General features: G+C 39.3%; 1 protein-coding gene across 1 annotated transcript in view; it reads left to right on the forward strand.

The window, feature by feature from the left end:
- The window catches only part of LOC131693077 (bromodomain-containing protein DDB_G0270170), a 505,027-nt gene that overhangs the window by 192,921 nt on the left and 297,757 nt on the right, over positions 1-14,349 (forward strand). Inside the window, exon 2 of the mRNA XM_058980586.1 lies at positions 8,267-8,291. The gene's annotated coding sequence lies outside the window, so the exon portion shown is untranslated. The remainder of the gene's footprint in view (positions 1-8,266; positions 8,292-14,349) is intronic.

Below are 14,349 nucleotides of genomic sequence, written 5' to 3' on the forward strand. Positions count from 1 at the left end.
CTGCTGGGAATCTATCATCGACGCAACATTTTGTAGTGCGTAGCTGATGGATAACATAAATTGGCGAGTTAATGTGCAGTTCACCCATAACGACCACCAGGCGATCCACTACGCCATTGGTCGGCGGAATAGCATTGCAACGAATGAGGACTGGCGAGCGGAAGTGAACCTTTTTGTAGAAGCACTTGGTGCTGATAGCCTTGCTCCAATTCCAAATGCTCACGAGTTGTCAGAAATATGAGCGAGAGCGTGTGACGTAACAATGCCGAGGTAAATGGAGGAACTTCCGGAGTCCGGCGTATTGGTAGAACGATAGAATCAGCATACTCTGTGCTGTCTACCTAAAAGCCAGAGCTCGCGTTCAGAGAGTAAGATCTGAGGCAGCCAGAGAAGAGTGCATGGTGACATTCCGGAAGGCTAGAGCTACTTTTAAACGCGAGATAGTGCTTAGTAAGCCCACCTGCTCCAAGGAGCTGTGCAGAGAAGCACACGCTCACCCCTGAGGCAACGCTTACCGTGTCGTGATGACCTAGATCAAGGGTCCAACGACGGGAGCTGAAATGTGCGCTGACAAATTGAAAAGTATCGTAAAGGGTCTTTTCCCGAAGGACCACCAAACTACATGGCCGCCAACGCCATACGTTGATGCAGACAGTAGAAATGCTGGTGACAATCTTGTCTCGAATGACGAACTCCTTGTAAAGGCGGAAGAACTGAAAACGAAGAAAGCTCCTGGTCCAGACGGCAGCTGGATGGCTATCGCCGTAGCGCTACACAGAATGCGGGTCCTGGACTATTTGTGCAAGGTTCTGAGAAGTTACTTTCAGAGACGACTATTGGTCTATGAAACTAACATGGGGCAGAGGTCGATTAGGGTTACGAAGGGAGTATCTCAGGGCTCCATACTGGGCCCAAACGCCATGGAATATAATGTACAACGGAGTGTTAACACTGCAAATGCCCAGGGCAGTCGAGATCGTCGGCTTTGCAGATGACGTTGTCCTGACGATAAGCGGAGAGACCCTCGAGAAAGTGAAGATATTGACGGCAGAGACAATAGGCTTCGTGGTAACCTGGATGGCTGATGTCAAGTTGCAGCTCGCTCACCACAAGACGGAGGTAGTGTTGGTCTGTAACCGCAAAAAGAGCGTGTCGTGATCAGCGTCGGCAGACACTTGATTGTATCGATGAGTGCGCTGAAGCACCTGGGTGTGATAGTCGACGACCGGTTAAATTAAAACAGCCATGTCGATTATGTATGTAAGAAGGCTGCGAGGACAACTAACGTATTGCTGAAGATCAGAGGAGCCACATGCAACACGAGTCGTCTCCTGGCGGGTGTCTCAACCTCAATACTGAGGTATGGCGTACCGGCCTGAGTTGCTGCAACTCAAAGTGGAACCGGACGAAGTTGACAAACACAATTCGCCTAGTGGCTGTTCGTGTAGCGAGGGCTTGCAAAGCGATATCGTCAGAGTCGGCATTACCGGAATGATTCCCATCTGCATCACTCTGGCAGAGAACGTGGAATGCTACCAGCGGATGAATGCACGTAACGCAAGCAGACTGGCCAAAGCGAACTCGTTGGCTAAGTGGCAGAAAGAATGGGACAACGCGGAGATAGGAAAATGGACCCATCGACTCTTCCCAAATGTGTCGGTGTGGATGCATAGGAGGCATGGCGAGGTGAACTTTCGTTTGACGCTGTTTTTGTCCGGACACAGATGCTTCCAGAAGAAGCTGCATCGGTTTGGACATACTTCGTTACCCCTTTGCCCCGAGTGTCTGTGAACGCGCAAGACACGCCAGAACACGTGGTCTTGGAATTCTCTAGGTTCAAATCAGTTGGAAAGAGTATGCCTGGTGTGACAGTTCACAATATCGTTGAAGAGATATGCAACGACGAGCATAACTTTGATGCTATCAACAGAGTGGTTACAAGTATACTCTCCGAGCTGCAGAGGGACCAACAAAGTAGTGTCATTAGTTATAAAGTCACCGTGAAACCACAAATCGGGTTTCGGGAGAAATCCAGCCGCCGGAGAACTCTCCGTCGGTCTAGATTAAATCCACCGCCGGTGACCTGTTGAGTAGTCTACGACGTAGCAACGGGTCCGGGCCATCGGGGCGCCAGTCAACCGAACGTCAGGCTTCACCGTAATCACCGGACCGACCTCGACACCCTACCGGGTAACTCTTCAGCAGGCTAGATCCATCGCCGGGTATTAGAGTGAGCAGACCGCGTCGAATAGCTAACAGTGGTTCATTGGGACTCCAGTGAATCGGAAGCTACACTCTACCCGGAATCGCTGGATAGACCTCAGCACCTACTGGCTGGCCCGTTGAGTAGGCTAGGTCCACTGCCGGGGACTAGATCGAGTAGATCGGGACGAAGTGAGAAGGTAAATGGCTCACGGAAACGAACATCGGCATCGGAAGAAATCTACCGCCGGGGAATTCACAGTAGAGTAGATTCGCCGCAGTGGACTATCCGACTGAATCGCGATAAAAATGGGAGCCACATGTCTGACAAAACCGACATCGGTACCGAGATAATTTCCGCTGCCAGGGAACTCATCGCTGGATAATATCCGAGTAGATTTCGATAAATCTGGGAGTTAAATGGATCAAGCAAACGGGTATCGGTGTCAGGAAAAATTCCTCCGTCGGGGAACTCTCAGAGTAGGGTGAGTTTACCACCAGGGACTGGCCGAGTAGATCGTGATAAGGCTGAGAGCTGAATGACTCGGGGAAACAGGAGCTAAACGGCTCATGGAATCAGCATCTAAAGTGCTCACTGGGACGAAAGCTAAATGGAGACATAATAGATGGAGACAAGAAGCAAGACAGGAGTCGAGAGTTAAATCAAAACTCAAAGGTCGAGCCATTTCATGGACCAAGCGAGGCTTTGGGATAAATCAGAATAAAGAAGAGCGACGAAAGCACAACGAGCCCCTGTCGAAGTAATAACTCGGTGTAGTTCCGTGGGGAAGAAGGGCGAAAAATGAGTAAGGAGTGTTTTTAGTAGTTAGGCACAAAAGTGAGTCGTAAGTTCCATACAGTTCCAATAAACTACAAGACAGGCTTTTGAAACTTTTTAAACCTTGCTATAAAAATCATACACACAGACATTGTCCAATCTCCACGAACTGGCCTCAGAAACTCGGTTGTTGAAGCAATTGTGGAACCTTTCTATATGAGAAAGGCTACACGATGGTTATATCAGGGTTACTCAAAAACGCAAAAAGCACCAAACATCCAACAGTGAAAACCAAAGCAGCTCTACTGACGACGACCTGAAAGGTAGACGAAATGTTCAAGAAGCAGCAGAAGGCAAAGTTAACAATAGCTTTCTTTCCGTACACGCTTCTTGCTCCCAGTTTCTACGGAGCAAACAAGAGCAAAAAAACTTGCTCCTTTTTACTCTGGTTTGCTACAAAATATACATAAATTGAAATAAGTAAACCTAATCCCATGACAAAATAGGGAAATCAGAAGAACACGGAATAAATTTCAAATAAGTAGCAAAACTCTAAAATGAGGCAAAATGAATTGAATTTGTTAATAAATGTTAATAAATGAAGAAAATACGAAAAGCAGAGAGAAAATTTAAACATTTGTAAAAAATGCGCGAAAAAAGCTAGAACCCACCCTACCATTACAATCTCCTATTCCTAAAACATCGATGAAGATACGATAGATCCCCTGCATCTTCGCTGGTATTTAGATGTTTAGAACCTAACTTTCCCTTCATTGGCGATTTTAAGGACGGGACCTGGTGCTCTGTGCCGGATACTTAATTTGCATCATCCTTCTTCCTTTTACGATAGTAAATCAAGAAGAAGCAAATCGCCATCGCTTCAAGGCACGCGAATCGAAAGTGAACGTTTTGGCTTGTCGAATCATCACCACATCGCACAGTGAGACAGAAACCTACAGTTGACGAACTGAAACTGTAGCGCTCTATCTCGGCGAATTGGTGCATTCGATAAAGGATACCAGAACTAAATAACAATTTGATAACTATTATTTCAAGCTAGGTAAGTTAAGCTAGATCAGCTGTACCTTACGACAGAAGGGCACAAAAAAGCAACTTTTCTCTTCAAAATTTACGAAAGTTCAAAATTTATGTTTTGCCCCATATGCCCCTCAATTACTTATACTCTAAAATGTATCTAAATAGAGCTGTATATCATTTAGTGGAGATAATGCTGGAAATAAATTTACAACATTTTTACACGGAGCTGAAATGAGGCCTAGCTACCTTACGTATACCCAAACAATGTGCTCGATGTCGTAATAGTCTTCGCTAAAGTTGGTCGAAAATGTCGAAACAAAAAGTTAGAATTTTTCACGGGTCTCTTGATGACCTAAATCGATCACAACCAGAGTTATCAAAGAAATGCCCAATTTGATCCATAATATTTTGCCATAATAATGATAGTACTACCTTACCCCTACATTGCACAGTGGTCCGAATCCAGAATTTAGGATGACAAAAACATTTGTGACTAAACTACCGGCTCTGGAGATTTCATGTCTTCGGAACAAATAATCTGTGTCAATTGAGGCATCTTTTGAGGTGGGTGACATTAGGGTGGTCCTTATTGTTTGTACGATCTGAAAATTATTTTCGAAATAAGAAGAGATAGAACAATGAAGTGTTCCGCATAATTGTAGCACAACCTTTTTCAAGCAACTTTGCTGAGGACGTCATATTTGTAACTTTAATGGTTTTAATTTTACAGCTATTAAAATGTTGTGTGATAGGGTATCCCTAACAAAATCAGTTTTTTCGTTATAACTTTTTAAATAATTTTTTTCCGTCAATAGCGTCTTCACAAAACTTTTAGAGCTTATTGAGACAAATATTATTTATATAGACATATTTGAGATAGCTCATTTAGTTCAAAAGTTATGAGCATTTTTAGCAAAAAAATACAACCTTTTCAAATGTTGATATCTTAAAATGGAGCAAGTGAAATTGATCTCTTCTTTTCGCATTCGAAAGATCACAATTGATGGTATGTTTTATGAAAAAATCTCAGAGGTCGTTTTTGTTTAACTCATTTTATTTTAGTTTGAATATTGAGAATATTACTACCATTTGTAGCATTAAAAGTGAAACGGTCAGTGTAACCTAGCAACTATTTTGAAAATAAGATCAGATATTTAAACAAAATCTCAAATAAAACTGCCCAAGTGTGGCGAAGGGCCCACTGAGTTGTTAGTTCTCATGTAGTCGTGTATCAATCCATCTGAACAGCGGAGAACGTAGTGTGATGTTTGGCTAGCCTCCTAGTCACACATATTTTAATTTACAGTATCAACTTTGTTAGCTATTTTCGGAAAATTTATGAACAAGAGAAACGAAAGATGTTAAAATCGAAAAACAGATAGGTATTCTAAAGTTAATCATTCGTAAACTTAGAACGGAAAGCTAGAGCTAGGCAGGATCTTATGGGCATGATCGAAAGGAAATGTTAAGAATCGGTGGTCGATGACGACGTTTTGAAAAGGAAACACCAAAGTGGCGTGTTGGAAAGACGACAAATCGTTAAAGAAAAGATCGAGCCTTCGAATTAATGAGCCATTACCCAGTGGAGGCAATTCCAATGATGGCAACGCGACAAGAAAAGTTTTTGATGAATGGAGTTTGTGAGATCACTTGTTTGAATGCAGATTTATTGGAACGATTAAGTATCATTCTCGCCGTTATCAATAGCAAAGCAAAAATAAACTCCCAAGTTTTTGCAGGCTATTTGGAAGCAACAAGAATGATTTACGATCACGAGTACGGTTGGTTCCTCTATCTCCAACCCTTCATAAACTTTTGATACTTGGTTCGTCTATCGTCAAGCATGCTTTTCTTCCTGTTGGTAGCGTAAATATGTTCCATGTTGATGTCCGAATCTTTTTCAAAAACGAAAATATCAAAAAACCAACACAATACTCTTGTTCAACATTAATTTTTACGTAAGAAACAACTCACTTGATGGTTTTTTACGTTGATTAAATGTAATGTACTGAGGACGAAAGGCAATTCGTTTCCGCAGAACAACACGCGAAAACATAAACGACGTCGTAACTAATACAGCTGCTTCACGGCAACAGCCGAAATGATAGTCGTCAACGATGCTCTCTACCGTGTGTCTAATTCACGCAACACGAGCTACCTCTGCAATAACATTGCAAAGATACTTATTGTACACCCGTACCTGTTTTACCCCATTCTCCTCTATGTATTTCTATGGTTTTCTCGAAACTTGCGGATGGACTTATTCCTCGTTTCTAAAACCTTTTCGCTGAGGCATTAGAAACGAGGAATAAGTCTATCGGCAAGTTTCGAGAAAACCATTCAAGAAAAATTAGCAGCGTTGCCAATATTAAATATGTATTAAAAAAATTGCTGCTTACTTCGGACCCTACGATCTTGTTGAAAAATAGGTCAAATAATGTTCCAGATTTCTAGATCTTCCGGATGCTACCCGGATCTTGATTACTAGTGACAAATTAACAGCATACATGGGCCTTTTGCCGCACTTAAGCAGGGTGCTGGGAAGGTTTTCCGATTCCCAAATGGATTCTACCAAGGCTGTGACTAAAACAATAATTCAGCGGACTCTTCGCCACATTATGACGTAGTGCTGGAAACGTTTTCCGCGGTTCAGGCGGAACGAAATACATCGGAAACAACTCAGCGGGCCCTTCGCCACACTCGAGAGGTTTTATTTGAGATGTTGCTTATCTATCTGATCTTATTTCAAAAATAGCTGCTAGGTTACACTGACCGTTTTACTTTTAATGCTACAAATAGTAGTAATATTCTCAATATTCAAACTAAAATAAAATGAGTTAAACAAAAATGACCTCTGAGATTTTTTCATAAAATATACTATTAATTGTGATCTTTCGAATGCAAAAAGAAGAAATCAATTTCACTTGCTCCATTTTAAGATATCAACATTTGAAAAGGTTGTATTTTTTGCTAAAAATGCTCATAACTTTTGAACTAAATGAGCTATCTCAAATATGTCTATATAAATAATATTCGTCTCAATAAGCTCTAAAAGTTTTGTGAAGACGCTATTGACGGAAAAAATTATTTAAAAAGTTATAACGAAAAAACTGATTTTGTTAGGGATACCCTATCACACAACATTTTAATAGCTGTAAAATTAAAACCATTAAAGTTACAAATATGACGTCCTCAGCAAAGTTGCTTGAAAAAGGTTGTGCTACAATTATGCGGAACACTTCATTGTTCTATCTCTTCTTATTTCGAAAATAATTTTCAGATCGTACAAACAATAAGGACCACCCTAATGTCACCCATCTCAAAAGATGCCCCAATTGACACAGATTATTTGTTCCGAAGACATGAAATCTCTAGAACCAGTAGTTTAGTCACAAATGTTTTTGTCATCCTAAATTCTGGATTCGGACCACTGTGCATTGGTGTGAGTTGAATCGTTCATCGAGAAGATAATTAATATTTTGACATATAGCAAAACATAGATAGACATAGATTTCCCTTCTAAGAGCATAACCAGAGAAAGCTTCAGACACCAAACCTCTGGGATGAATTCCCAGAGCGTTAAAAGTTTTACTCGCCGAAAGTAGCATCCTGTTCCACCGTGCATCGGAAACAGTGGGATGCTCGTTACCGACTAGTAGTTAGGAACGTCTCGTCTATTACAGGAAAATACCGTTTTATGTCGCTTCACCCCACGGATTGGTTGCTGCACAGCATCTGCGCAATCTTCCCGCAGTTATGTTGCTCAAATCAAACCGAATCGCAACGATGACCAACCAAACGGCAACGCTGGCGGCGGCGACGATCGTTTGTTCCATCGTTCAACGCTGATTGTCCGACAACTGCCCGCTCGTTCCAGCAACTATAGCGACAAGGGCCCTATAAATGAAGCAATCATTCGTTGTGCCCGGTGCGAATGGGATTTTGGCCATGGTTTACATCATGCACCCGGGAGGCCGAACAGCGGCGCGACGCTCCGAGTGCTTTGTGCTGGAGTGTGTGATTAGCGGGAGCGAAAGTTGTGCTCCGTTGTAAACATTACCATTTGTTCAATTAGAATTTATGGACGAAGCGAGCAGGAGCCCGCGGGGGTCTATGGGAAGATGATTGGCAGTTGGAATGATTTTCTTGTTGGACTAACTATATGAGTCGACCGGATTGTATAACATAGTTTGCATAGTTTAGTACCGTTTTTCCCATTACTAATGTTGTTTTTGTATTCTTTTTCAGGACACTAATCTTAGGTGATTCAAAGGTACGTGTACTTTTTCTTGATATACAGAAAGCTAGGTTTAATTTGTTTCACTAGATATTCTTTTATATACATTATAGTTTGAAAAGAAGAGATATTGAAAAAGTACTCCAAAATTATTACTTGCGGAAATCACTTTTTTATGATTGTTTTAAACGTCCTCTCGTAAAACCATCTTACATTTGTTTGAAGCGAATGGATACAGCTCATAGCTCTTTCGCGTTAGATACCTGCAGTTCCTGAAGGACTGCAGTTCCTGATTATGTTATTACATTCAACATAATCTATGAAATAGAATATTAACCGAATTTTCGTCGTTTTATAGTACTATTTCTCAAAAAAAAACCATTTTCCCACTTTTGGTAATATTGTTGAAGTTTTTGAAAGATTCGCCGCGTCAAACATACGTGGCAGCAGTATAAAATAAGAAAACTTAAAATAAACCAATAACCGTTAAAGACAGTCAATTTCTGTTTGATATAAATTTTCAGGGAAAATCGACTACGAATTTCGTGTAGGACTCTATCTGGAATCCAAAACAAAAATTATGTTTGAAATTTTTGGCTTGCCAAAAATCTGCACCAATTTGTACTGCTCGACAAAAAATGTATTCTGCCATACAGAATCTGCACCAAGGAAATTTAATAACATACCTTTCAAAAAAAATCTGCACATGTAGTAACACTGACTGTGATCATTGTTTGTTTACTGGAGCTCAAAGGTGGAAGCTCTTGCTTGCTTGTTTGACCTAGGATGTCTTGCTTGCTTGTTTGACCTAGGATGTTTGAACCGTGTGTCCGTCTGATTTGACTATTGCTTGATCGATGGATGTTCTGCTTGTTGGTTTGGAAGATTTAAGCACAATAGATGTTCATATCTCACGAGTTTACTGCAGTCCAATTGTGTTTCGTGATGCACATTACTTCAATTTCACTTTATGAATATTAAAACTATTATCGAAAAGTACTGAGTGCAATTGAAAACGAGATTGAATATTCGGAGTCGCTGCTTTTGTTACTCGTTTTCGTAGTTTTCATCTCGCAGGAATAGGTTACGGTTTATTAGTGTTTCCGACCGACCGGAATCCCATTGACCGCGTGTGGCGGCAGGTTTTCTTTTGATGCTCCCCCGCAGCGGTCCTTGGCCTTTAGCTAAGGCTCATTTTTTGAAATCTCCGTAGCAAGGGTTCCGAATTTTAACCCTGATTAACTCGCTCCTCGCTTCAGAGCTTAAGAGGAGGGCGGTAGTGCAAAAATGAAAGATCTCATTGTGCGTATTTCAAACGTCAAATATTTCAATGGTGGAGCTTAGTCAGTACACTTTTGCAGCGAAACTGAAGCGGTGACGTACCTATGCCTCTATTATATTTATATATAAATATTCGAAAATGTCTAGATCAATAAACCCTATCTGGATCGATAAACCTAATCACAAACGCGAAAAAATCTAAATTTACAGCCTCGGGTGATAAGAGCATAAATATTTAAACTTTTTTGATGTTGAAGAATTACTCAGGAAGGTCAATTAACATCTTATTCTAATGTATATGCTTGAAGAAATCTTTACTCAAATAATAGAAGCAGAACGAATGCTCGGCATACTGAAACTCAGCTTGTGTTAATTTCTTGACATACAATCGATAAAAAGCATATGACTAAAATAGGCTACACACTCTTGTTTATAATTAGTCTCATTGGTATTAAGGTATGACTAACGTATATTACCTTCGATTAGTTCTTACATACATTCACTTAAATAAAGGGATATTTTCTTCATCACGTCCACGGAAAAAAATAGAAGAAAAATTCTACGCTTGCAATAAATAAATATCTGGCAAGGTATTTTTCATTTTGGAGTTTCTTTAAAGTTTTATGAAAGTATTGTGTAGCACAGCGCAATTTTTTTCTAACCCGGAAAAATAAACGTAAGGTTAAAAACTCTATATAAAACAAAAAGCAATTACTTATATTTTTCGTGAAATATGCCTATCGACCATTATGTCTAACGTATATTATGCCAATTGTCCATTATACCTACTATCCGTTATGCCTAACGTACTTATGCCTAACGTATTCATGCCAAATGTCACGCACCCATAGGTGATTATGTTGCAAAGGAACTTAACCCCGCCTTCGTAGTTTTCATCAAAAATGGTATGACAAATCCACGTGAAATACCTCATGCATGTATACTTGCAAGTAATACTACTGACGCATGTCTTATATCCAACATCAAAACTCGCGATATTTGAGCTGTCACAGTCAATATAACTGTTGATAACGTCTATTGTTCGGTAAACATACCGTATAATGAATCATCACATTCTGATGATTTCAAAAGGGTTGTATCATACTGTGTCAGAAATGGATTTCAACTCATAATCGGCAGCCATGCAAATGACCACTACAGAATTTGGGGCAGCTAAGATATCAATTTGAGAGACACTGTATTGATGGAATACTTGAGCAGTACAAAGCCTCGTGCTCGATACTCGATAGAGGAAATCGCTCAAAATTCGCACGGTCTCGCAGAAAAGAGGTGTTAGATGTAACTCTCTGCTCTGCTAGTATTGCGCATGAGCTGGTAAACTAGCATATCATATTCTATAATTTACGAAATGGGATCTCTGCGAAGACGCCTTGGCAACTAGGTTTCACGGGTATTTCCATCGATTGAAACTTCAAGTGGCTTGAATACGGCCATCCATAAAGCAAACTCACTCATAGTAGCAACATGAAAGAGCCCTATTCGCTTCGAATTATGCGTGCTTCTAGTGGAACACCTTGGTGAAATGCCGAAATTGCTAGACTCAAAAAGTTGTGTAAATACTCGTTAGACGGAGATGAAGTACTCTCTTGTCTTTTTGGCACGGTTGTACGGAGCTATGACATACGACCGCCCTAATTCTTTTCAGACAGTTGTAGTTCTTGGGCATTGTAGAATTATGACAATCGAATGGATCAAAAAAGTTTAGTCCCGTATAAGTCTACGGGAAATATAGAAAAAGTGCAAGATTCGCTCTTGGGTTGCAGCCGAACATGCCAACCATTGGCGTACCCTGCAAACTTGCTTTCAAACAAAAACTTTTCTGTCGACATTGCAAACTAAATTATCACATGGCTACTAATCAGTGTGCTGAGTATTATTCGTGTGATCTTTGTGAACCCGATTACGATTATTGGATATGTAACTGCCCTGTAGTAATGGAATTGCATATCCGGAACTTTGTTTCTCCATACATAGGTGAACTTATATACAGGGAGATAAACCCGAAGGGCATGTTATTATTTGCTAGCCTAGTGTGGTAAAGAGCTATAGGCATTATAAGTATGGTTCGTTATTCCTTCGGGAGTGAAAAACCCAGGCTGTTTACTGTTTTGTGCAGTGATTGCATTGTGTTGTCATTTTCCATTTCCCTACCTTTTTCTCTCATGTTCCTTTCCCTTCCCATAACGAAAACGATGAGACGACTGTACAAGGCACAAACCCTTCGAATAACATGGGGAACGAGCCAATCGAGTCAATATATTCTGATTCCTGATTCACTATCCTGTATGAAGACACCATTGGAGCAATTAAAAAACAATTTCTTCTATGTGCACTTCGTAAACTCAATTGGACAGCATTTACTCTTCCATCATATGAGGCACGCTGCATGTTCATTAACATATAGACACTCAAAAAAACGCCAAGAATTTGCAATGATTTATCTCATCAACGATATTATGTCTCCTGGTGTAGGATTATTAATCGTAATCGTAACTATCGCAGTTTAGGTAAGATATCCAAAAAAATCTCTACAAAAGGATAACGTTGTATAAACTGAGTGGATAATTATCACCGTGCAGGATTATTTCAGTGATTCGTAGTTCACCAAACAAACACTTTTCTCTGTAGAGGAATAGGGATTAAAACCATTTTTTGCATGAAGGGCCTTTCAACTTCGTGTCATCTGAAAAGTCGGTCTCACAGATAGACACCAAATACAAAACGGAACACTGCTAATGATCACAAGCAAACAACTGGTCACAGATGGTGTCTTGCAAGCGAGTCTAGGTCACTTGGCATGAAGTCATTTGGCATAAGGTTATTCGGCAAAAGATCATTTAGTATAACGGATATTTGGCAAAAAGGTTATTTGGCGTAATGGTGATTTGGTATAATTTTGAGAATCAATCACACTGAAGGTCATTCGGCATATCGGACTGGCATAATTCCTAATTTTACATAAAGTGAGGGTTATTTGGGATAACAGACATTTGATTTTGAGAAGTGATCACACTGGAGATCATTTGCTATTTTTTATCTACAGGGAAACATACATAATTTTAGACTGTGCGTGATGTATTTGGCATAATTTTGAGCCGTGCTACTGCTGAAGGTCCAAAATTAATTAGTTCATTCATCTTTACAAATTATTAAATGGTCGGTGTTAAGTCAGACCGGACTAAGTGACAAAATATTGATTTCGAGAAAAACAAGTTTAAAGTTAAATCGCAGCATCCTTTACATTATGATTGGAAATTAGTTTTTGCCATAATTCTTGTTTATTATTATATATTTCAAATCTGGCAAAAGTGGAATATAGTTGACGAAATTCTTTATTCAGTACTATCAATATCTCATTTTTCGATGTTTTGCGACTTAGTCCGGTCTGACTTAACACCGACCAAATAACATTTACTAGACCAGTTTAACAACCGATGATTCAACATATGTACATTCATTCAACAAATCATCATTTGAAAAACTGGGCGATATGCAGAAATGATAAAGTTAATTATTGTCTGGATCGAAGGATATATGATTCGAAAGAAGAACTCATGACATAAAGAAGGATAATAGGGAGAATTAATTATTGAAACGCTACACAGAGCCTTTTTTCGTCAAAACGTGCGAAAAATTATTTACTCGAAAACGGTGAAACTTACAGTAATGATGTGTTCTAGGATGTTTTATGAAGATCCAATACCTTCATTTTGATGATATAATTAGAGTGATTAATCCCCCTTGATGTGAGATATTCGCCACAATTTTTTAAAGTCCGAAAATAGTTTGAAGTTTTCAGAAATGTTAAAGAACTTGTTTTTGCGAACATCTTTACTGAAAACCAAAAATCTCTATTAATAGTGAACTAAAAGTTATGGACCGTTGTTTGTGAATGATCCCTTAAAAACATTGCTTTTAAGTTGAACTACTTAAATATGTTATGTTGAACTTCTTAAATATCGTAGAAAAAGCTTCAGCATGTTCCAGAAAGTTGTTCGTCTTGTCAAGATACACATCTTTCTAGAAAGGATCATCGATCTATCTCTTGATACTTAGAAAATATTGGGTATTTTTTGGTAAAATTAGCAAAAAATTGAAAAGCAATTACTTTTGACCGGGCAGAAGCGGCCTGCCAACTCTAGTTGCAATTGAAAATGCTGCATCAGCATGCGCAATAAAAATTGTTTTTTGACGATTAAAATTTAACGATTAAATATTTTTGGGGTCATCCAAATATAACGAGCTATACCCAATCAGAATTCAATAACAAGAATATAACAGGATGCAATTTTCGTGGTAAGCTGTGTTATAAATCTGGCCTCGTTAGTAGTTAAAATAACAGAAAATTATAACAAGTAACAGCGCGAGATATAGTTTTGAATTGTTTCTGTTAAGTGTTTCTGATCGGGTAACTTCCAACTTAAGCATTACAAGAAGAGACTTCATGTATTCAAAAAAAATATTCATGAATTCAATCTCCACAACTTTTCCAAAGACGTTAGCTCATTTCTTTCAGCAGAAAAAAATTAGTTAAAAAATATCACTTATAGGAGAGTTAATCGCGAACATCATATCAACAAATGACAAAACTTGCATTTTTTTATAAGTCCGAAAAAAAACTATTAACGTTTCAGCCGTTTCCACGCTAACAACCAATCACCATTTAAAATACTTTATTTTTCAAAAATCCCAAAATAATTTAGAAAATACACGAAACAAGTCATTGTTGTAATATAGAAAGTTGTCCATTACGATAACTCAAACCTTTTTATGGAACATGTCAGAATGATAT

Source organism: Topomyia yanbarensis, chromosome 3 (assembly GCF_030247195.1).
Source record: "Topomyia yanbarensis strain Yona2022 chromosome 3, ASM3024719v1, whole genome shotgun sequence".
Taxonomy (NCBI): Eukaryota; Metazoa; Arthropoda; class Insecta; order Diptera; family Culicidae; genus Topomyia; species Topomyia yanbarensis.